At 53.9% G+C, this 23,485-nt stretch overlaps 1 protein-coding gene across 3 annotated transcripts in view; it reads right to left on the bottom strand.

Moving 5' to 3' along the window:
• Positions 1–23,485, bottom strand: part of LOC140427636 (1,4-alpha-glucan-branching enzyme-like) — an 885,145-nt gene that overhangs the window by 99,375 nt on the left and 762,285 nt on the right. The gene's annotated exons all lie outside the window — the stretch shown is intronic.

Raw genomic sequence — 23,485 nt, 5'->3', positions numbered from 1 at the left:
TTGGCTGAACAGGAATCTCTCCCACACTTACTGCCTGCTATGGACCACGTTGAAAGGATTTACAAATGGATACTCAGTCTGCTTAATCACGTTATGAACACGGTTTCCTTGGCCAGCAAGTCCTGGAGTGAGTGGTGAACTTTGGGGTTCTGGCTCAGAAGCAGGGACGTTTATCCACTGTGATACAGGACCTCTCTCCTTACTTGTAAGAGATTAAATTACAGTGAAAGTGCACCATGCCCTTGACCGGTGATTTTGCAATTGCACAGGCACTTTCACATATGTCAGGTAGACGCAGACAGCTCCGCCTTGACATTGGTTACGCTGCAATTTCAACAATTCTACATCTTCCTGTGCCATTCTGAGGGAGTGTTGCACTGATGGAAGCTCAGACCATTGCAAGAGATAGCAATCTATATAGTTCCATCTGCCTATTATACTGGAGATTAAACATTTGCTGGCACAGCAGACAGACTGGAAAAGCTGGGATTGGCTTCCTCAGAGCAAAGAAGACTACATGAAGATTTAATAGAGGTGTTCAAAATTATGACGGGCATTGACAGAGTAGTTAGGGAGATGTTAATTTCACCGACAGAAGGGTTGACAACCAGAAGACACAGATTTAAGGTAATTGGCAACAGAAAAGTACGATTGCTTCAGCAAGCTGTAATGATTTGAAATGCCTGAAAGTATGGAGGAAGCAGATTCAAATGGGAATGAATAAATACTTGACAGGAAATATTTTACTGGACGGTACTGGGAGTAACTGGAGAGCTCTCCCAAAGAGATGGTCAAGGCTTGTTGGGTTGGATGCCATCTTCCTGTCCTACGTGTTGATGTGCGAAGAGGAGCAGGGAGCCATCAAGATGCTGGGGCCAACATTCTTTGCTGTTGTCGCCTCAACCCAACACAAAAACTGGTCCTAATCATTGCTTCACTTTTCCAGGATCTTGTCAGGCTGTCACTGCATAACGTGTAATTCACTGCACATTCAGCATCTTGGGATGTTTTGATGTGCTAGGCTGTGGACATAATATATTTTTGTCTTTGTATTGCTTTGCCTCATGATCTGATGACACTCTTTGATGCAAAAGAGATTTTGCTGACTTGAAGGTGAGAATGGGCGCTACTCACGGAGCCACAGCTGATGCCTGTCCCTTTCTCGGCTTTAAATATTCATTGGTTTTCCTTCAAAGGTGCCTTGTGCTCATCTTTAATTAGTTTCAGTTATCACATTTCACATAAAAGGTAGTGCAGGAGACCATTTAACCCATCGTTGGCCATGCTAACGAAGAGCTACATGATTGGACTTCCGGTTGCGGTTATGCAGAGCTAAGCCGCACGATCCACAGCTCCCGCTTGGAACGGACTTTTGGGCTCTTTTCAGGGCCCCCAACGGTAGTTTTTCGACATTTCCCGGTGTGGGAAGAAGACTGCAACATTCCCCCGACAGTGTATGGCTTGGACCAGGAGCGGGGCGACTAAAAAAATGGTGGTGAAGCCAAAGAAAGTGCGAGGGAAGAAGAGCAAGATGGCGGCGGGCGGGGACCAGGCAGCGTGGATGCAGTGGGTGCAGGAGCAGCAGGAGGTTATCCAGCGCTGCTTCAGGGAGCTCAAAGCGGACCTGCTGGAGCTGATGAAGGCTTCTATTGATAAGCTGCTTGAGACCCAGACGGTCCAGGGGATGGCGACCCGCGAGGTCCGACAAAAGATCTCCGATAACGAGGACAAGATCTTGGGCCTAACGGTAAAGGTGGAGGCGCACGAGGTGCTCCACAAGAAATGGCAGGAACGGTTCGAGGAGATGGAGACTCGGTCGAGGCAGAAGAATCTGCGGATCCTGGGCCTCCCGGAGGGGCTGGAGGGGTTGGACGTGGGGGCCTATGTGATCACCATGTTAAACTCGCTGATGGGAGCAGGGTCCTTCCAGGGGCCCCTGGAGCTGGAAAGGGCCCATAGAGTGTTGGCGAGGAGGCCCAAGGCTAACGAGCCGCCGCGGGCAGTGCTGGTGTGGTTTCATCGGTTCGCTGATCGGGAGTGCGTACTCAGGTGGGCCAAGAAGGAGAGGAGCAGCAGGTGGGAGAACGCGGAGGTTCGAATATATCAGGACTGGAGCGTGGAGGTGGCGAAGAAGGCGGCCAGGTACAACCGGGGGTGAAGTTTGGCATGCTGCAGCCGGCGCATCTGTGGGTCACCTACAAGGACCGGCACCATTATTTTGAGTCCCCGGAGGAGGCGTGGGCCTTTGTTCAGGCCGGACACAAACTGAGGGTCGGGATGGGGGTCGGGTGTGGGGATGGTCGGGGATTGTTGTTGTTGTTGTGTTAAATTTTGAGGGGGGGGGTTCTTTGTTCTTGTTTAGTTTTGGTTCGGTGTGGGGGGTTAGGGGGGGTTGGGCACTGTTTTGGTTGGGTCTGTCGGGTGGACTCTTGGAGGGGAGCAAGTAAACGGAGTAGGGGGTGGGTGGCCGGTAGGGGGGGAATGGGGCCCCACGGGGAAGGGTGAGGCCCGAGTCGGGGGTGAGGGGACTGGCCCTGTAAAAGGGTCTGCGCCAGAGAAGGCGGGGCCAGGCAAGTGGAAAGCGCGGGCTTTTTCCCGCGCTTGGGATAGAAGGGGGAGGCGGAGAGCCTGCGGGTGGGTAATGGAGGGGGAGGGGAAGTCCCACAATGGGAGGAGTCGAAGGAGAGGCGGGAGCGGCCAGGGTCAGCAGGAGTCAGCTGACTTGCGGGAGTCCAATGGGGGGAGCAACGCAGTTAGGAGGGGTCCTAGCTTTGGGGGGGGGGGGGGGGGGGGGGAGAACCGGGTTGCTGCTGGTATGGTCAAGCGGGAGCTGGAGCGAAGTGAGGGGGTTGGGGACGGGGTCTGCCGCCATGGGGAACAGGCCGGTCGTGGGGCGCGGGCGTGTGGCTGGCCGAGGAGGGGTTATGGCTAGTCGGCGGGAAGGGGGGCGGGTAGCCCCCGATCTGGCTGATAACCTGGAACGTAAGGGGACTGAACGGGCCGGTTAAGCGGGCCCGGGTGTTCGCGCACCTGAAGGGGCTGAAGGCGGATGTGGTCATGCTCCAGGAGACACACCTGAAGGTGGCAGACCAAGTAAGATTGAGGAAGGGGTGGGTAGGTCAGGTGTTTCATTCGGGGCTGGATGCCCAAAATCGGGAGGTGGCGATTTTGGTGGGAAAGAGGGTGTCGTTCGAGGCGTCGAGCATTGTGACAGACAATGGCGGTAGGTACGTAATGGTAAGTGGCAAGCTGCAAGGGGAGAGGGTGGTGCTGGTCAACGTGTACGCCCCGAATTGGGACGATGCGGGTTTTATGCGCCGCATGTTGGGTAGGATCCCGGACTTGGAAGTGGGGGGCCTGATAATGGGGGGGTGGGACACTTTAACGTGGTGTTGGATCCGGCACTGGATCGCTCCAGGTCTAGGACGGGTAGGAAGCCGGCGGCGGCTAGAGTGCTGAGGGGGTTTATGGACCAGATGGGAGGGGTGGACCCTTGGGGATTTGCAAGGCCGGGGGCTAGGGAATTTTCATTCTTCTCGCACGTTCATAAGGCCTATTCCCGGATCGACATTTTTGTTATGAGCAGGGCGCTGATTGCGAGAGTAGAGGATACCGAGTACTTGGCGATAGCCATTTCGGATCACGCCCAGCATTGGGTAGACCTAGAGCTGGGGAAGGAGAGGGACCAGCGCCCGTTGTGGTGCTTGGAGGTGGGGCTGTTGGCGGACGAGGAGGTGAGCGAGCGGGTCCGAGGAAGCATAGAGAGATACCTGGAGGCCAACGATGACGGGGAGGTCCGAGTGGGGATGGTCTGGGAGGCGCTGAAGGCGGTGGTTAGGAGAAAGCTGATCTCCATTAAGGCCCACAAGGAGAGGAGAGAACAGAGGGAGAGGCTGGTGGGGGAGATGGTGAGGGTAGACAGGAGGTATGCGGAGGTGCCGGAGGAGGGACTGTTGAGGGAGAGGCGGAGCCTCCAGGCCGAATTCGACCTGTTGACCACCAGGAAGGCGGAGGCGCAGTGGAGGAAGGCCCGGGGGCGGTTTATGAATATGGGGAAAAGGCAAGCCGGATGCTGGCGCATCAGCTTCGGAAGCGGGACGCAGCTAGGGAGATCGGGGGAGTTAAGGATAGGGGAGGGAGTGTGGTGCGGAGTGGGGTTGGCATCAATGGGGTCTTCAGGGACTTTTATGAGGAACTGTATCGGTCCGAGCCCCCACTTGAGGGAGGGATGGGCCGCTTTCTGGACCAACTGAGGTTCCCGGAGGTGGAGGAGGGACTGGTGGCGGGATTAGGGGCTCCAATTGGGCTGGAGGAGCTGGCCACAGGGATAGGGAGCATGCAGGCGGGGAAGGCACCGGGGCCGGACGGTTTCCTGGTCGAATTTTACAAAACATATGTGGACCTGTTGGGCCTGTTGCTGGTTAGGACCTTCAATGAAGCAAGGGAGGGGGGGCTTTGCCCCCGACGATGTCCCGGGCACAGATCTCCTTGATCCTGAAGCGGGACAAGGATCCCCTGCAGTGTGGTCTTACAGGCCGATTTTGTTGTTAAATGTAGATGCCAAGGTGCTGGCGAAGGTCTTAGCCTCGAGGATTGAGGATTGTGTGCTGCAGGTGATCCACGAAGACCAGACGGGGTTCGTGAAGGAGAGGCAGTTGAGCGCCAATGTGTGGAGGCTCCTGAACGTTATTATGATGCCAGCGAGGGAGGGGGAGGCGGAGATAGTGGCGGCGATGGACGCTGAGAAGGCCTTCGATAGGGTAGAGTGGGGGTACTTGTGGGATGTGCTGAAGAGGTTCGGGTTTGGGGAGGAGTTCGTCAGGTGGGTTAGGCTGTTGTACGAGGTCCCGATGGCGAGTGTGGCCACGAACAAGAGGAAATCTGAGTACTTTCGGGTGCATCGAGGGACGAGGCAGGGGTGTCCCCTGTCCCCCCTGCTCTTCACACTGGCAATTGAACCCCGGCTATGGCACTGAGGGAGTCGAGGAACTGGAGGGGGTTGGTGTGGAGTGGGGAGGAGCATAGGGTGTCGCTCTATGCGGACGACTTGCTGCTGTATGTGGCGGACCCGGTGGGGGGAATGCCGGTGGTAATGAGGATCCTCAGGGAATTCGGGGACTTTTCGGGGTACAAGCTCAACATGGGGAAGAGCGAGTTGTTCGTGGTTCACCCAGGGGACCAGGAGAGGGGGATTGGCGAGATCCCACTAAAAAGGGCGGAGAGGAGCTTCAGGTATTTGGGGGTCCAGGTGGCCAGGAGCTGGGGGGCCCTGCATAGGCTTAATTTCACGAGGCTGGTGGAGCAAATGGAGGAGGAGTTTAAGAGGTGGGGCGCGTTGCCGCTGTCTTTGAAGGGTAGGGTGCAGTCAGCCAAGGTTTTTGTTCCTGTTCCAGTGCCTCCCCATTCTTATCCCGAAGGCCTTCTTTAGGCGGGTCAACAGGAGCATAACGGGGTTTGTGTGGCCGCGAGGGACGCCGAGGGTGAGAAGGGTGTTCCTAGAGCGGAGTAGGGATGGGGGGGGCTGGCACTGCCCAACCTCTGTGGGTACTACTGGGCCGCCAATGCGGCGATGGTGCTCAAGTGGGTGATGGAGGGGGAGGGGGCGGCATGGAAGAGGCTGGAGATGGCATCTTGTGAGGGTACGAGTCTGGAGGCGCTGGCAACGGCGCCGCTGCCGCTCCCTCCAATGAGGGAGACCATGAGCCCGGTGGTGGCGGCTACCCTCAAAATTTGGGGACAATGGAGGCAGAATTTGGGGGAAGTGGGGGCCTCGGTGTGGACCCCGATACGAGGGAACCACGGGTTTGTCCCAGGGTGAATAGATGGAGGGTTTTCGGGGTGGCACAGGGCAGGGATAAGAAGGTTGGGTGACCTGTTTGTAGACAGGAAGTTCGCAAGCCTGAATGAGCTGGAGGAGAAGTACGGTCTCCCCCCGGGAAACACCTTTAGGTTACTACAGGTAAGGGCGTTTGCCAGGCGGCAGGTGGTGGAATTCCCGCTGCTGCCGCCACGCACGGTACAGGACAGGGTGCTCTCGGGGGTGTGGGTTGGAGAGGGGAAGATTTTGGCAACATACTAGGTGATGCAGGAGGAGGAGGAGGCCTTGGTGGAGGAGCTGAAAGGTAAGTGGGAGGAGGAGTTGGGGGGAGGAGATCGAGGAGAGGACGTGGCCAGATGCCCTAGGGAGGGTGAACTCTGCCTCTTCGTGCGCGAGGCTCCGCCTCATACAGTTTAAGGTGCTGCACAGGGCACACATGACCGGGACAAGGATGAGCCTTTTTTTGGGGGTGAGGACAGGTGTGTTAGGTGCTCAGGGAGCCCAGCAAATCACACCCATATGTTCTGGGCATGCCCAGCGCTGGAGGAATTTTGGAAAGGCGTAGCGAGGACGGTGTCAAAGGTGGTAGGATCCAGGGTCAAACCGGGCTGGGGGCTCGCAATATTTGGGGTTGCAGAGGAGCCGGGAGTGCAAGAGGCGAAAGAGGCCGGAATTCTGGCCTTTGCGTCCCTGGTAGCCCGGCGAAGGATTCTTCTTCGGTGGAAGGATGCGAGGTCCCCAAGCGTGGAATCCTGGATCAGCGATATGGCAGGGTTCATTAAATTGGAGAGGGTGAAATTTGCCTTAAGGGGATCGGTGCAAGGGTTTTTCAAGTGGTGGCAAACGTTCTTGGACTTCCTGGCAGAACGGTAGACAAGGGTCAGCAGCAGCAACAACCCGGGGGGGGGGGGGGGGGGAGGCTCTATTTTATATTTGTTTGTCTGCATTGGGGGATCTGAGGGGATGTATATATTTGCTATGTTTGATGTGTGTTTTGGGGTGTTAATTTATTATTTATGTATAGGGGGGAGGGGGGCACTGGGTTGTTTTGTTTGGTATTTAATTCTATTGGGTTCCTTTTACATTTTGTTGTTGATATTTTGTGAAAACTTTAATAAAAATTATTATTTTTAAAAAGAGCTATCTGATTAGTCCCATTCCCCATGCCCGATAATATTTTTTCCCTTTGAAGTAGTTATCCGGTTTCCTTTTGAAAGTCACTTGTACATCCTTTCAGCCATACTCTGGCAACATAGCAGGTGAAGAAATGTCCCCTAGCCTCTCCTCACTCTCTTCTTGAGACCCCGAAATCGATGATTCCCAGTAAATTCCGAAACAGAAAACGATCAATGCCCTTCATAATTTTAAAAGCCTCTCTTTAAATCACATGTCTTCCGCCTCAGCTTAGCTGGAAATAGTCCCAAATCTCAACTCTCTTCTGGGAACCAGCATCCTTTTACTGATTCTTGAAGTGCACCATCTGCTCGCGACGCCTTCCATCCCAAATTCTAACCCACCAGCTTCCCACTCTCAGTCCCCTGCTTAAGTATATTACAGTACGAAGTCTTACAACACCAGGTTCAAGTCCAACAGGTTTGTTTCAAACACTAGTTTTCGGAGCGCAGCTCCTTCCTCAGGTGAATTTACATCACCTGAGGAAGGAGCAGCGCTCTGAAAGTTAGTGATATCGAAACAAACCTGTTGGACTTTAACCTGGTAAGACTTCTTACTGTGCTCACCCCAGTCCAACACCAGCAGCTCCACATCATAAATACATTGGGCGGGATTCTCCCGTCCCTGGCGGGACGGAGTGGCATGAACCACTCTGGGATGGGCCACTCCAAAGGTACGGAGTCCTCCGCACCTTCAGGGGCTAGGCCCGCCCCGGAGTGGTTGGCGACCCCCCGGCCGGTGGGATAGGGGCCTGGCACCACGCCAACCGGCGCCGAAGGGCCCCCGCCAGCCAGCGCAAGACGGCACATGCGCGGGAGGGTTCGTCTTCGCATCGGCCATCGCGGATGACCACAGCGCCACAGGGCCGATGCTGAGAAATAGAGTGCCCCCACGTCACAGGCCACCAACCGCGGGCCAGGCCACCGTGGGAGCACCTCCCGGGGCAAGATACCCCCATGACCCCCCAGGAACCCGCCCGCGCTGCCAGGTCCTGCCGGTAAGGGACCTACTCTGATTTACGCCGGCGGGACCGGCTACAGGCGGGCGGGACTTCGGCCCATCACGGGCCGGAGAATTCGGTCAGCCCCGGGGCCCATTGAGTCGCGCCGGACCCCGCCATTCTCCGAGGCAGGCGGTGCGACTCATGCCGGGCCGGTTTTTTGGGGGGCGGGAGAATTGGGAGGACGGCAGGGGCGGGATTCACGCCGACCCCCGGCGATTCTCCCTCCCGGCGGGGGTCGGAGAATCCCGCCCATTATCTTTGGCCTTTAATTTGCAACTTGGAACCTACCTCCGTCCAAACTGCCTTGATAAACTATTTCCCAAACATCTTTCCACTCTCTCCACCCGCCTGTTTTTATCCAAAATCCTGGACTGTCACATAGTGTCACTAAAAATACCGCAGCCTTTCCCGTCATACTCTGCTGGCATTGTACTGCTATTGTCTCCTTAAAATAAACCCTGGCCCATGTTGGTAGACAGAGGCAAGAGGTGAAAACATCGACGCTGAACCAAAGGAGAAGATATTTGACCAAGCTTTTGGTGACCCCTCCTGATACTCCCCCTCCAATGGATTTTAGAAGGGGGTGTTAAAGACCAAAACTGCGAGGGGGAGCGAGAGAGACCGAGCGAGCGAGAGCGAGTCTGTGCAACAATGAGAGACAGAGAATTTCAGAGCATGAAACTGAGATAGCTAAACGCAGAGCCACAGATTATGGGTGAAACAAGTGGGGATTAAGCACAATTTTCTGGTACTCTTCATTGTCTTCAATCTTTGGCCACTTCATCCTCTTCTAATGTCCCTCCAATGCGGCACGGCTCTCTCATGCTTTTATCCCGACTCAACATTACTTTGTGTTTGATGGCTGTTTCTTCCACTCTCTTCAGTCACTTCTGGTGCTCTCCAAGAGCTTGCGTCCCCTCCCCCTTTCATCATGCAGAAGATGGGGCATCATGGTAGCACAGTGGTTAGCACAGTTGTTTCACAGCGCCAAGGTCCCAGGTTCGATTCCCGGTTGGGTCACTGACTGTGCGGAGTCTGCAAGTTCTCCCCGTGTGTGCGTGGGTTTCCTCCGGGTGCTCCGGTTTCCTCCCACAGTCCAAAGAAAGATGTGCAGGTTAGATGGATTGGCCCCTTTGTGTCCAAAAGGGTTAGGTGGGGGTTACGGGATGAGAGTGGAGGTGTGGGTTTGGGTTAGGTGCTCTTTCCAAGGGCCGGTGCAGACCCGATGGGCCGAATGGCCTCCTTCTGCACTGTAAATTCTATGATTCATCTTGACAACGTGATCAGTCGGCAGGTCTTCAGTCTCTATTTCCCAGGACTCTGGCTAATGCCCCAGAAACACACTCGCTTCACCACGTGTTTCTTTTGGGTTTAGGAGCACAGAAATAGAGTCGAACAATGGGATTGATTTTGATTCCTTTCCCTGAAGATCTAGCATGGGCACACCAGGCTGAACATCTTCCTTCTGTGCTATAAATCTCTGTCCGTTTACAGAGGGTGCTTTAAGAGAGTATCCCACCACAGTCCTGATCCGAGCCTTGGAGATGTTGCCAGACTTTGTTTTTTCATTCTTTCATCGTACGTAGACTTTTCCGGCAAGTCCAGAATGTTTTGTTCCCTCTTGTTGTCCCCCGAACGGGGGGGGGGGGCTTTCTTGGCCATTTCACAGGGACAGTTAAGTGTCAACCACGTTACTTTAGACCTGGAGTCACATGTAGGCCAGATCCGGTAAGGATGGCAAATGTTTACCCAAAAGGACACTCATGAGAACGATGACAATTGGTCATTATTCCGAAGAGTAGTTTTCAATTCCTGGTTTTATTAATTGAAATTTTAAATTCCACCTGCCCGGGCCTCTGGATTGCTAGCCCAGTGACAATCCCAGTACGTCACTATCTCCCTGGACAGGAGGCGAGTTACTCGCTGCAGGGTTCCCAGCCTCTGGCCTGCCCTTGCAGCCACAGTATTTATATGGCTGGCACAGTTCAATTTTGGGCCAATAGTAACCCCCCAGGACGTTGATCGTGGGTGTTCAGCCATTGAATGCCAAGAGGCCACAGGGAGACCCTCACCTGTTGGGATGGCCATTGCCTGACACTTTGTCGTGTGGCGTGAATGTTACTTCTCACGGTGTAAAATGGAGATTTGGCCATCGGAAAAAGAATTTCATTTCGTCATATAACAACTTTCACAACTCGAGGACATCCAAAGTGCTTTACAGCCAACACAAAGAACAATACAGCCCTTCGGCCCTCCAAGCCTGCGCCGACCAAGGTACCTGCCTAAACTAAAACCATCTGCACTTATGGAGTCCGCATCCTTCCATTCCCACCCTATTCATATACATTTCTAGATTTCCCTTAAATGCCGCTATCGTACCTGCTCCCACCACCTCCCCAGGCACGCATTCCATACATGTACCACCCTCTGTGTACAAGAATTGCCTCGCACATCTTCACCGCACACTGTGGTAATTGTGGCAGTATACAAAACGCAACAGCCAATTTTCACACAGCATGCTTGCAGAAACTGGCCAGGTCATCCATTTAGAAATTTTGATGGGATAGATATTGACCTTGGAGAACGTCCCTGCCTTTTGCTGGAGTCATGTCGTGGGATCGATTCCCTCACCCGAGAGAGCAGATGAGACTTTGGTCTAACCCAAAAGATGGAACCTCTCACAGTGCGGCAATTTGTCAGTCCTGTGCTGGCGGTCAGGCCTGCACGCAAGTCGCTGGAGAATGGAGCTTCAATCCACAACAATCTGATTCACAGGCACAATTGGTTCCCACTGAGACATGGCCGATAAGAGAGAGAAACAGGAGAACAGCAAATGGTCAATTCAGATTTATCCATGCGGACGTTCCCTGGAGTGCGGCTTGAGCCCATGGCGACTGTCCTGGGTTTAGGTAGTTGTGGAGAAGCAAGTGTACTGAAAGATTGTACAAACCAAAGCCTGAATACATCATCTGGCAGCGCATTGCAAGTCACCGATTATTATAGTCTAATTATTTTACAAAATCAATACATTCAAACCCAAGAGGCTTTATTGACTCTGCAGAGGCAGGAGCAAGGTGACTGCTCACAATCCTACTTGTTGGCACCATTCATCATTATTTGTGCGAGGTAGAATGCTTACTAATTGCCTCATCATTCCAAATCAGAGTCCAGTCCAAACCGCAGAGAGAGTGCATTTTATTAGGCATAATTCAGCAATCATTAAAAAGCCCAATTCTGTTAATACGGGAACAGATGCTGGACATTTACTTATGTAAATTACTGACATATAATTAATAATGTTATAATTTAAATCCTCAGCTTTATTTTTCAGCCACAACTAAACAAAGTGTATTCACTGGGATCCCCCTTTAGTACTCGGAGGGAACAGATATCAGAATGAAATTGTGAATTTCAGAGCAATCTTCAATGTCAAAATTGCTGTCAATGAAATGCATTGAGCAGGGAAATACCTGAGCTGATATAACTGAGCATTAGGGCTGGCCTCAAGATTTATTCTGGGCTAAATATTTGCTCTGCCCTCTCTGTCTTTCTGTCTATCTACAGGTTTAATCACACACCTAGAGTGATGCAGCGGGGATGTGGATGGTTGAAGGGTCCCGTCTTCACGGGTGGTATTGAACAATCAGTTTTTAGTCTTTTTAGTGATTCGGGCACAACTCAAAGAAGAATTAGGAGCAATCCCCGGGACAGGGCCAGTGATTCAATCACCACAGTGTGGGCGATCTGGTTGGTCTCCTCATTGCCGTTAGAACATAGAAAATACAGCACAGAACAGGCCCTTCGGCCCACGATGTTGTGCCGAACCTTTGTCCTAGATTAATCATAGATTATCATTGAATTTACAGTGCAGAAGGAGGCCATTCGGCCCTTTGAGTCTGCACCAGCTCTTGGAAAGAGCGCCCTACCCAAACTCAACACCTCCACCCAACACCAAGGGCAATTTGGACATTAAGGGCAATTTATCATTGGCCAATTCACCTAACCCGCACATCTTTGGATTGTGGGAGGAAACCGGAGCACCCGGAGGAAACCCACGCAGACACGGGGAGGACGTGCAGACTCCGCACAGACAGTGACCCAAGCAGGAATCGAACCTGGGACCCTGGAGCTGTGAAGCAATTGTGCTATCCACAATGCTACCGTGCTGCCCTTGAGAACCAATAAATCTATACTATATAATTCTACCGTAATCCATGTACCTATCCAATAGCTGCTTGAAGGTCCCTAATGTTTCCGACTCAACTACTTCCACAGGCAGTGCATTCCATGCCCCCACTACTCTCTGGGTAAAGAACCTACCTCTGATATCCCTCCTATATCTTCCACCTTTCACCTTAAATTTATGTCCCCTTGTAATGGTTTGTTCCACCCTGGGAAAAAGTCTCTGACTGTCTATTCTATCTATTCCCCTGATCATCTTATAAACCTCTATCAAGTCGCCCCTCATCCTTCTCCGTTCGAATGAGAAAAGGCCTAGCACCCTCAACCTTTCCTCGTAAGACCTACTCTCCATTCCAGGCAACATCCTGGTAAATCTTCTTTGCACCTTTTCCAAAGCTTCCACATCCTTCCTAAAATGAGGCGACCAGAACTGTACACAGTACTCCAAATGTGGCCTTACCAAAGTTTTGTACAGCTGCATCATCACCTCACGGCTCTTAAATTCAATCCCTCTGTTAATGAACGCGAGCACACCATAGGTCTTCTTCACAGCTCTATCCACTTGAGTGGCAACTTTCAAAGATGTATGAACATAGACCCCAAGATCTCTCTGCTCCTCCACATTGCCAAGAACTCTACCGTTAACCCTGTATTCCGCATTCATATTTGTCCTTCCAAAATGGACAACCACACACTTTTCAGGGTTAAACTCCATCTGCCACTGCTCAGCCCAGCTCTGCATCCTATCTATGTCTCTTTGCAGCCGACAACAGCCCTCCTTACTATCCACAACTCCACCAATCTTCGTATCGTCTGCAAATTTACTGACCCACCCTTCAACTCCCTCATCCAAGTCATTAATGAAAATCACAAACAGCAGAGGACCCAGAACTGATCCCTGCGGTACGCCACTGGTAACTGGGATCCAGGCTGAATATTTGCCATCCACCACCACTCTCTGACTTCTATCGGTTAGCCAGTTCGTTATCCAACTGGCCAAATTTCCCACTATCCCATGCCTCCTTACTTTCTGCATAAGCCTACCATGGGGAACTTTATCAAATGCCTTACTAAAATCCATGTACACTACATCCACTGCTTTACCTTCATCCACATGCTTGGTCACCTCCTCAAAGAATTCAATAAGATTTGTAAGGCAAGACCTACCCCTCACAAATCCGTGCTGACTATCCCTAATCAAGCAGTGTCTTTCCAGATGCTCAGAAATCCTATCCTTCAGTACCCTTTCCATTACTTTGCCTACCACCGAAGTAAGGCTAACTGGCCTGTAATTCCCAGGGTTATACCTAGTCCCTTTTTTGAACAGGGGCACGGCATTCGCCACTCTCCAATCCCCTGGTACCACCCCTGTTGACAGTGAGGACGAAAAGATCATTGCCAACGGCTCTGCAATTTCATCTCTTGCTTCCCATAGAATCCTTGGGTATATCCCGTCAGGCCCGGGGGACTTGTCTATCCTCAAGTTTTTCAAAATGCCCAACACATCTTCCTTCCTAACAAGTATTTCCTCGAGCTTACCAATCTGTTTCACACTGTCCTCTCCAACAATATTGCCCCTCTCATTTGTAAATACAGAAGAAAAGTACTCGTTCAAGACCTCTCCTATCTCTTCAGACTCAATACACAATCTCCCGCTACTGTCCTTGATCGGACCTACCCTCGCTCTAGTCATTCTCATATTTCTCACATATGTGTAAAAGGCCTTGGGGTTTTCCTTGATCCTACCCGCCAAAGATTGTTCATGCCCTCTCTTAGCTCTCCTAATCCCTTTCTTCAGTTCCCTCCTGGCTATCTTGTATCCCTCCAATGCCCTGTCTGAACCTTGTTTCCTCAGCCTTACATAAGTCACCTTTTTCCTCTTAACAAGACATTCAACCTCTCTTGTCAACCATGGTTCCCTCACTCGACCATCTCTTCCCTGCCTGACAGGGACATACATATCAAGGGCACGTAGCACCTGTTCCTTGAACAAGTTCCACATTTCACTTGTGTCCTTCCCTGCCAGCCTATGTTCCCAACTTATGCACTTCAATTCTTGTCTGACAACATCGTATTTACCCTTCCCCCAATTGTAAACCTTGCCCTGTTGCACGTAAATATCCCTCTCCATTACTAAAGTGAAAGTCACAGAATTGTGGTCACTATCTCCAAAATGCTCCCCCACTAACAAATCTATCACTTGCCCTGGCTCATTACCCAGTACTAAATCCAATATTGCCCCTCCTCTGGTCGGACAATCTACTTACTGCGTTAGAAAAGCTTCCTGGACACATTGCACAAACACCACCCCATCCAAACTATTTGATCTAAAGAGTTTCCACTCAATATTTGGGAAGTTAAAGTCGCCCATGACTACTACCCTATGACTTCTGCACCTTTCCAAAATCTGTTTCCCAATCTGTTCCTCCACATCTCTGCTACTATTGGGGGGCCGATAGAAAACTCCTAACAAGGTGACTGCTCCTTTCCTATTTCTGACTTCAACCCATACTACCTCAGTAGGCTGATACTCCTCGAACTGCCTTTCTGCAGCTGTTATACTATCTCTAATTAATAATGCCACCCCCCCACCTCTTTTACCACCCTCCCTAATCTTATTGAAACATCTATAACCAGGGACCTCCAACAACCATTTCTGCCCCTCTTCTATCCAAGTTTCCGTGATGGCCACCACATCTGAGTCCCAAGTACCGATCCATGCCTTAAGTTCACCCACCTTATTCCTGATGCTTCTTGCGTTGAAGTATACACACTTCAACCCCTCTCCGTACCTGCAAGTACTCTCCTTTGTCAGTGTTCCCATCCCCACTGCCTCATTACATGCTTTGGCGTCCTGAATATCGGCTACCTTAGTTGCTGGACTACAAATCCGGTTCCCATTCCCCTGCCAAATTAGTTTAAACCCTCCCGAAGAGTACTAGAAAACCTCCCTCCCAGGATATTGGTGCCCCTCTGGTTCAGATGCAACCCGTCCTGCTTGTACAGGTCCCACCTTCCCCAGAATGCGCTCCAATTATCCAAATACCTGAAGCCCTCCCTCCTACACCATTCCTGCAGCCACGTGTTCAACTGCACTCTCTCCCTATTCCTAGCCTCGCTATCACGTGGCACCGGCAACAAACCAGAGATGACAACTCTGTCTTTCCTGGCTTTTAACTTCCAGCCTAACTCCCTAAACTTGTTTATTACCTCCACACCCCTTTTCCTACCTATGTCGTTGGTACCAATGTGCACCACGACTTCTGGCTGCTCACCCTCCCCCTTAAGGATCCTGAAGACACGCTCCGAGACATCCCTGGCCCTGGCACCCGGGAGGCAACATACCTTCTGGGAGTCTCGCTCGCAACCACATAATCTCTTTTCTATTCCCCTAACCATTGAATCTCCTACAACTATTGCTTTTCTATTCTCCCCCCTTCGCTTCTGAGCCCCAGAGCCAGACTCAGTGCCAGAGACCTGGCCGCTAGGGCCTTCCCCCGGTAGGTCATCCCCCCCAACAGCATCCAAAACGGTATACTTGTTTTGAAGGGGAACGGCCACGAGGGATCCCTGCACTTTCTGCCTGTTTGTTTTTTTCCCCCTGACTGTAACCCAGCTATTCTTGTCCTGTACCTTGGGTGTGGTTACCTCCTTGTAACTCTTCTCAATCACCCCCTCTTCCTCCCGGATGATCCGAAGTTCATCCAGCTTCAGCTCCAGTTCCCTAACACGGTCTTTGAGGAGCTGAAGTTGGGTGCACTTCCCGCAGGTATAGTCAGTGGGGACACCGGTGGTATCCCTCACCACCCACATCCTACAGGAGGAGCATTTAACTGGCCTAGCCTCCATCCCCTCTTACCTGACAGAATATATGTGCCCTGTGGACTAACTAGATCTCCGCCCTCCGACCCTGCTCCCAGTCAGCTACACTTTCTGTAAACTCCTGGCTCTCTTCGCACTCTTTGCGGAAATGTCGGAAACAAAATGAAAGGAGCGCCTTACTCCCTCCTCACCTAACTCCCTCGGTCACCAAACTCTCACTATCGCACTCAAATGCATCAAATTCAGCACACAGTGCAAACAAAACAGTTTCCACGTTAATGGGATTCTGGTGCAAACAAAACAGTTTCCACAATTCTCTATCTAGTGAGACTCATTGCACTTCAAAGCCGGACAAAAGAAAATGCCGGGAATTCTAGTTTGTCCCTTGAATTCATTACTTCAGCGTGTGAGGGAGCGGGAGTCAGAGGCTACGTGAGATCGAGACAACATGGGTGTGGGAGTGCGAGACTGAGAGCGCAAGAGAGTGAAAGTGTTTGACTGTGAGAGAGCAACAGCGTGAGAGGGAGACGGCGACAGTGTGGGAGTGTGAGAGAGCGACAGTGTGGGAGTGTGAGAGAGCGACAGTGTGGGAGTGTGAGAGAGCGACAGTGTGGGAGTGTGAGAGAGCGACAGTGTGGGAGTGTGAGACAGCGACAGTGTGGGAGTATGAGAGAGCGACAGTGTCGGAGTGTGAGAGAGCGACAGTGTGGGAGTGTGAGAGAGCGACAGTGTGGGAGTGTGAGACAGCGACAGCGTGGGAGTGTGAGAGAGCGACAGTGTGGGAGTGTGAGAGAGCGACAGTGTGGGAGTGTGAGTGAGCGACAGTGTGGGAGTGTGAGTGAGCGACAGTGTGGGAGTGTGAGGGAGCGACAGTGTGGGAGTGTGAGAGAGCGGCAGTGTGGGAGTGTGAGACGGCGACAGTGTGGGAGTGTGAGACGGCGACAGTGTGGGAGTGTGAGACGGCGACAGTGTAGGAGTGTGAGAGCGACAGTGTGGGAGTGTGAGAGAGCGACAGTGAGTGTGAGACAGCGACAGTGTGGGAGTGTGAGAGAGCGACAGTGTGGGAGTGTGAGACAGCGATTGTGTGGGAGTGGGAGTGAGCGACAGTGTGGGAGTGTGAGAGAGCGACAGTGTGGGAGTGTGAGAGAGCGACAGTGTGGGAGTGTGAAAGAGCGACAGTGTGGGAGTGTGAGAGAGCGACAGTGTGGGAGTGTGAGAGAGCGACAGTGTGGGAGTGTGAGACGGCGACAGTGTGGGAGTGTGAGAGAGCGACAGTGTGGGAGTGTGAGACAGCGACAGTGTGGGAGTGTGAGAGAGCGACAGTGTGGGAGTGTGAGAGAGCGACAGTGTGGGAGTGTGAGAGAGCGACAGTGTGGGAGTGTGAGAGAGTGACAGTGTGGGAGTGTGAGACGGCGACAGTGTGGGAGTGTGAGACGACGACAGTGTGGGAGTGTGAGAGAGCGACAGTGTGGGAGTGTGAGAGAGAGACAGTGTGGGAGTGTAAGAGAGCGACAGTGTGGGGGTGTGAGAGAGCGACAGTGTGGGAGTGTGAGAGAGCGACAGTGTGGGAGTGTGAGAGAGCGACAGTGTGGGAGTGTGAGAGAGCGACAGCGTGGGAGTGTGAGAGAGCGACAGTGTGGGAGTGTGAGAGAGCGACAGTGTGGGAGTGTGAGACTGCGACAGTGTGGGAGTGTGAGACTGCGACAGTGTGGGAGTGTGAGAGAGCGACAGTGCGGGGGTGAGAGAGAGCGACAGTGTGGGAGAGTGAGACGTCGACAGTGTGGGAGTGTGAGACAGCGATAGTGTGGGAGTGGGAGACAGCGACAGTGTGGGAGTGGGAGAGAGCGACAGTGTGGGAGTGTGAAAGAGCGACAGTGTGGGAGTGTGAGACAGCGATAGTGTGGGAGTGTGAGACAGCGACAGTGTGGGAGTGTGAGAGAGCGACAGTGTGTGAGTCTGAAAGAGCGACAGTGTGGGAGAGTGAGACGACGACAGTGTGGGAGTGTGAGAGAGCGACAGTGTGGGAGTGTGAGTGAGCGACAGTGTGGGAGTGGGAGAGAGCGACAGTGTGGGAGTGTGAGCCAACGACAGTGTGGGAGTGTGAGAGAGCGACAGTGTGGGAGTGGGAGACAGCGACAGAGTGGGACTGTGAGACAGCGACAGTCTGGGAGTGTGAGAGAGCGACAGTGTGGGAGAGTGAGACAGCGACAGTGTGGGAGTGTGAGACAGCGACAGTGTGGGAGTGTGAGAGAGCGACAGTGTGGGAGTGTGAGGGAGCGACAGTGTGGGAGTGTGAGAGAGCGACAGTGTGGGAGTGTGAGAGAGCGACAGTGTGGGAGCGTGAGAGAGCGACAGTGTCGGAGTGTGAGAGAGCGACAGTGTCGGAGTGTGAGAGGGCGACAGTGTGGGACTGTGAGAGGGCGACAGTGTGGGAGTGTGAGAGGGCGACAGTGTGGGAGTGTGAGTGAGCGACAGTGTGGGAGTGTGAGAGAGCGACAGTGTGGGAGTGTGAGACAGCGACAGTGTGGGAGTGTGAGAGAGCGACAGTGTGGGAGTGTGAGAGAGCGACAGTGTGGGAGTGTGAGACAGCGACAGTCTGGGAGTGTGAGAGAGCGACAGTCTGGGAGTGTGTGACAGCGACAGTCTGGGAGTTTGAGACAGCGACAGTGTGGGAGTGCGAGAGAGCGACAGTGTGGGAGTGTGAGAGAGCGACAGTGTGGGAGCGTGAGAGAGCGACAGTGTGGGAGTGTGAGAGAGCGACAGTGTGGGAGTGGGAGAGAGCGACAGTGTGGGAGTGTGAGAGAGCGGCAGTGTGGGAGTGTGAGACAGCGATAGTGTGGGAGTGTGAGTGAGCGACAGTGTGGGAGTGTGAGAGAGCGATAGTGTGGGAGTGTGAGTGAGCGACAGTGTGGGAGTGTGAGAGAGCGACACCGGGAGTGTGAGAGAGCGACAGTGTGGGAGTGTGAGAGAGCGACAGTGTGGGAGTGTGAGAGAGCGACAGTGTGGGAGCGTGAGAGAGCGACAGTGTGGGACTGTGAGACAGCGACAGTGTGGGAGTGTGAGAGAGCGACAGTGTGGGAGTGTGAGAGAGCGACAGTGTGGGAGTGTGAGAGAGCGACAGTGTGGGAGTGTGAGAGAGAGACAGTGTGGGAGTGTGAGAGAGCGACAGTGTGGGAGTGTGAGAGAGCGACAGTGTGGGGGTGTGAGAGAGCGACAGTGTGGGAGTGTGAGAGAGCGACAGTCTGGGGGTGTGAGAGAGCGACAGTGTGGGAGTGTGAGAGAGCGACAGGGTGGGAGTGTGAGACAGCGACAGTGTGGGAGTGTGAAAGAGCGACAGTGTGGGAGTGTGAGAGAGCGACAGTGTGGGAGTGTGAGAGAGCGACAGTGTGGGAGCGACAGTGTGGGAGTGGGAGAGAGCGACAGTGTGGGAGTGTGAGCCAACGACAGTGTGGGAGTGTGAGAGAGCGACAGTGTGGGAGTGGGAGACAGCGACAGAGTGGGACTGTGAGACAGCGACAGTCTGGGAGTGTGAGAGAGCGACAGTGTGGGAGAGTGAGACAGCGACAGTGTGGGAGTGTGAGACAGCGACAGTGTGGGAGTGTGAGAGAGCGACAGTGTGGGAGTGTGAGGGAGCGACAGTGTGGGAGTGTGAGAGAGCGACAGTGTGGGAGTGTGAGAGAGCGACAGTGTGGGAGTGTGAGAGAGCGACAGTGTGGGAGTGTGAGAGAGCGACAGTGTCGGAGTGTGAGAGAGCGACAGTGTCGGAGTGTGAGAGGGCGACAGTGTGGGAGTGTGAGAGGGCGACAGTGTGGGAGTGTGAGAGGGCGACAGTGTGGGAGTGTGTGTGAGCGACAGTGTGGGAGTGTGAGTGAGCGACAGTGTGGGAGTTTGAGAGAGCGACAGTGTGGGAGTTTGAGAGAGCGACAGTGTGGGAGTGTGAGGGAGCGACAGTGTGCGAGTGTGAGAGAGCGACAGTGTGGGAGTGCAAGAGAGCGACAGTGTGGGAGTGTGAGAGAGCGACAGTGTGGGAGTGTGAGAGAGCGACAGTGTGGGAGTGTGAGACAGCGACAGTGTGGGAGTGTGAGAGAGCGACAGTCTGGGAGCGTGAGAGAGCGACAGTGTGGGAGTGTGAGAGAGCGACAGTGTGGGAGTGTGAGAGAGCGACAGTGTGGGAGTGTGAGAGAGCGGCAGTGTGGGAGTGTGAGACAGCGATAGTGTGGGAGTGTGAGTGAGCGACAGTGTGGGAGTGTGAGAGAGCGATAGTGTGGGAGTGTGAGTGAGCGACAGTGTGGGAGTGTGAGAGAGCGACACTGGGAGTGTGAGAGAGCGACAGTGTGGGAGTGTGAGAGAGCGACAGTGTGGGAGTGTGAGAGAGCGACAGTGTGGGAGCGTGAGAGAGCGACAGTGTGGGACTGTGAGACAGCGACAGTGTGGGAGTGTGAGAGAGCGACAGTGTGGGAGTGTGAGAGAGCGACAGTGTGGGAGTGTGAGAGAGCGACAGTGTGGGAGTGTGAGAGAGAGACAGTGTGGGAGTGTGAGAGAGCGACAGTGTGGGAGTGTGAGAGAGCGACAGTGTGGGGGTGTGAGAGAGCGACAGTGTGGGAGTGTGAGAGAGCGACAGTCTGGGGGTGTGAGAGAGCGACAGTGTGGGAGTGTGAGAGAGCGACAGGGTGGGAGTGTGAGACAGCGACAGTGTGGGAGTGTGAAAGAGCGACAGTGTGGGAGTGTGAGAGAGCGACAGTGTGGGAGTGTGAGAGAGCGACAGTGTGGGAGCGACAGTGTGGGAGTGTGAGAGAGCGACAGTGTGGGAGTGTGAGATGGCGACAGTGTGGGAGTGTGAGAGAGCGACAGTGTGGGAGTGTGAGACAGCGACAGTGTGGGAGTGTGAGAGAGCGACAGTGTGGGAGTGTGAGACAGCGACAGTGTGGGAGTGTGAGACAGCGACAGTGTGGGAGTGTGAGACAGCGACAGTGTGGGAGTACGAGAGAGCGACAGTGTGGGAGTGTGAGACTGCGACAGTGTGGGAGTGTGAGAGAGCGACAGTGCGGGAGTCTGAGGGACCAACAGTGTGGGAGTGTGAGAGAGCGACAGTGTGGGAGTGTGCGACTGCGGCAGTGTGGGAGTGTGAGAGAGCGACAGTGTGCGAGTGTGAGACAGCGACAGTGTGGGAGTGTGAGAGAGCGACAGTGTGGGAGTGTGAGACAGCGACAGTGTGGGAGTACGAGAGAGCGACAGTGTGGGAGTGTGAGAGAGCGACAGTGTGGGAGTGTGAGATAGCGACAGTGTGGGAGTGTGAGACTGCGACAGTGTGGGAGTGTGAGAGAGCGACAGTGTGGGAGTGTGAGAGAGCGACATTGTGGGAGTGTGAGAGAGCGACAGAGTGGGAGTGTGAGAGAGCGACAGTGTGGGAGTGTGAGAGAGCGGCAGTGTGGGAGTGTGAGACAGTGACAGTGTGGGAGTGTGAGAGAGCGACAGTGTGGGAGTGTGAGATAGCGACAGTGTGGGAGTGTGAGAGAGCGACAGTGTGGGAGTGTGAGAGAGCGACAGTGTGGGAGTGTGAGTGAGCGACAGTGTGGGAGTGTGAGAGAGCGACAGTGTGGGAGTGGGAGTGAGCAACAGTGTGGGAGTGTGAGAGAGCGACAGTGTGGGAGTGTGAGGGAGCGACAGTGTGGGAGTGTGAGAGAGCGACAGTGTGGGAGTGTGAGAGAGCGACAGAGTGGGAGTGAGAGACAGCGACAGTGTGGGAGTGTGAGTGAGCGACAGTGTGGGAGTGCGAGAGAGCGACAGTGTGGGAGTGTGAGAGAGCGACATTGTGGGAGAGTGAGAGAGCGACAGTGTGGGACTGTGAGAGAGCGACAGTGTGGGAGTGTGAGAGAGCGGCAGTGTGGGAGTGTGAGACAGCGACAGTGTGGGAGTACGATAGAGCGACAGTGTGGGAGTGTGAGAGAGCGACAGTGTGGGAGTGTGAGATAGCGACAGTGTGGGAGTGTGACTGCGACAGTGTGGGAGTGTGAGAGAGCGACAGTGTGGGAGTGTGAGACAGCGACAGTGTGGGAGTCTGAGGGAGCGACAGTGTGGGAGTGTGAGAGAGCGACAGTGTGGGAGTGTGAGAGAGCGACAGTGTGGGAGTGTGAGAGAGCGGCAGTGTGGGAGTGTGAGAGAGCGGCAGTGTGGGAGTGTGAGACAGCGACAGTGTGGGAGTGGGAGTGAGCGACAGTGTGGGAGTGTGAGTGAGCGACAGTGTGGGAGTGTGAGAGAGCGACATTGTGGGAGTGTGAGAGAGCGACAGTGTGGGAGTGTGAGAGAGCGGCAGTGTGGGAGTCTGAGGGAGCGACAGTGTGGGAGTGTGAGAGAGCGACAGTGTGGGAGAGTGAGAGAGCGACAGTGTGGGCGTGTGAGATAGCGACAGTGTGGAAGTGTGAGAGAGCGACAGTGTGGGAGTGTGAGAGAGCGACAGTGTGGGAGTGTGAGTGAGCGACAGTGTGGGAGTGTGAGAGAGCGACAGTGTGGGAGTGTGAGAGAGCGACAGTGTGGGAGTGTGAGGGAGCGACAGTGTGGGAGTGTGAGAGAGCGACAGTGTGGGAGTGTGAGAGAGCGACAGTGTGGGAGTGAGAGACAGCGACAGTGTGGGAGTGTGAGTGAGCGACGGTGTGGGAGTGTGAGAGAGCGACAGTGTGGGAGTGTGAGAGAGCGACAGTGTGGGAGTGTGAGACAACGACAGTGTGGGAGTGAGAGACAGCGACAGTGTGGGAGTGTGAGTGAGCGACACTGTGGGAGTCTGAGGGAGCGACAGTGTGGGAGTGTGAGAGAGCGACAGTGTGGGAGTGTGAGACAGCGACAGTGTGGGAGTCTGAGGGAGCGACAGTGTGGGAGTGTGAGAGAGCGACAGTGTGGGAGTGTGAGAGAGCGACAGTGTGGGAGTGTGAGAGAGCGGCAGTGTGGGAGTGTGAGAGAGCGGCAGTGTGGGAGTGTGAGACAGCGACAGTGTGGGAGTGTGAGTGAGCGACAGTATGGGAGTGTGAGTGAGCGACAGTGTGGGAGTGTGATAGAGCGACATTGTGGGAGTGTGAGAGAGCGACAGAGTGGGAGTGTGAGAGAGCGACAGTGTGGGAGTGTGAGAGAGCGGCAGTGTGGGAGTGTGAGACAGTGACAGTGTGGGAGTGTGAGAGAGCGACAGTGTGGGAGTGTGAGATAGCGACAGTGTGGGAGTGTGAGAGAGCGACAGTGTGGGAGTGTGAGAGAGCGACAGTGTGGGAGTGTGAGTGAGCGACAGTGTGGGAGTGTGAGAGAGCGACAGTGTGGGAGTGTGAGTGAGCGACAGTGTGGGAGTGTGAGAGAGCGACAGTGTGGGAGTGTGAGGGAGCGACAGTGTGGGAGTGTGAGAGAGCGACAGTGTGGGAGTGTGAGAGAGCGACAGAGTGGGAGTGAGAGACAGCGACAGTGTGGGAGTGTGAGTGAGCGACAGTGTGGGAGTGCGAGAGAGCGAC

Source organism: Scyliorhinus torazame, chromosome 8, assembly GCF_047496885.1.
Source record: "Scyliorhinus torazame isolate Kashiwa2021f chromosome 8, sScyTor2.1, whole genome shotgun sequence".
NCBI lineage: Eukaryota > Metazoa > Chordata > Chondrichthyes > Carcharhiniformes > Scyliorhinidae > Scyliorhinus > Scyliorhinus torazame.
The sequence above is the reverse complement of the archived record's forward strand: the minus strand, read 5'-3'. Positions and strand labels throughout refer to the sequence as shown.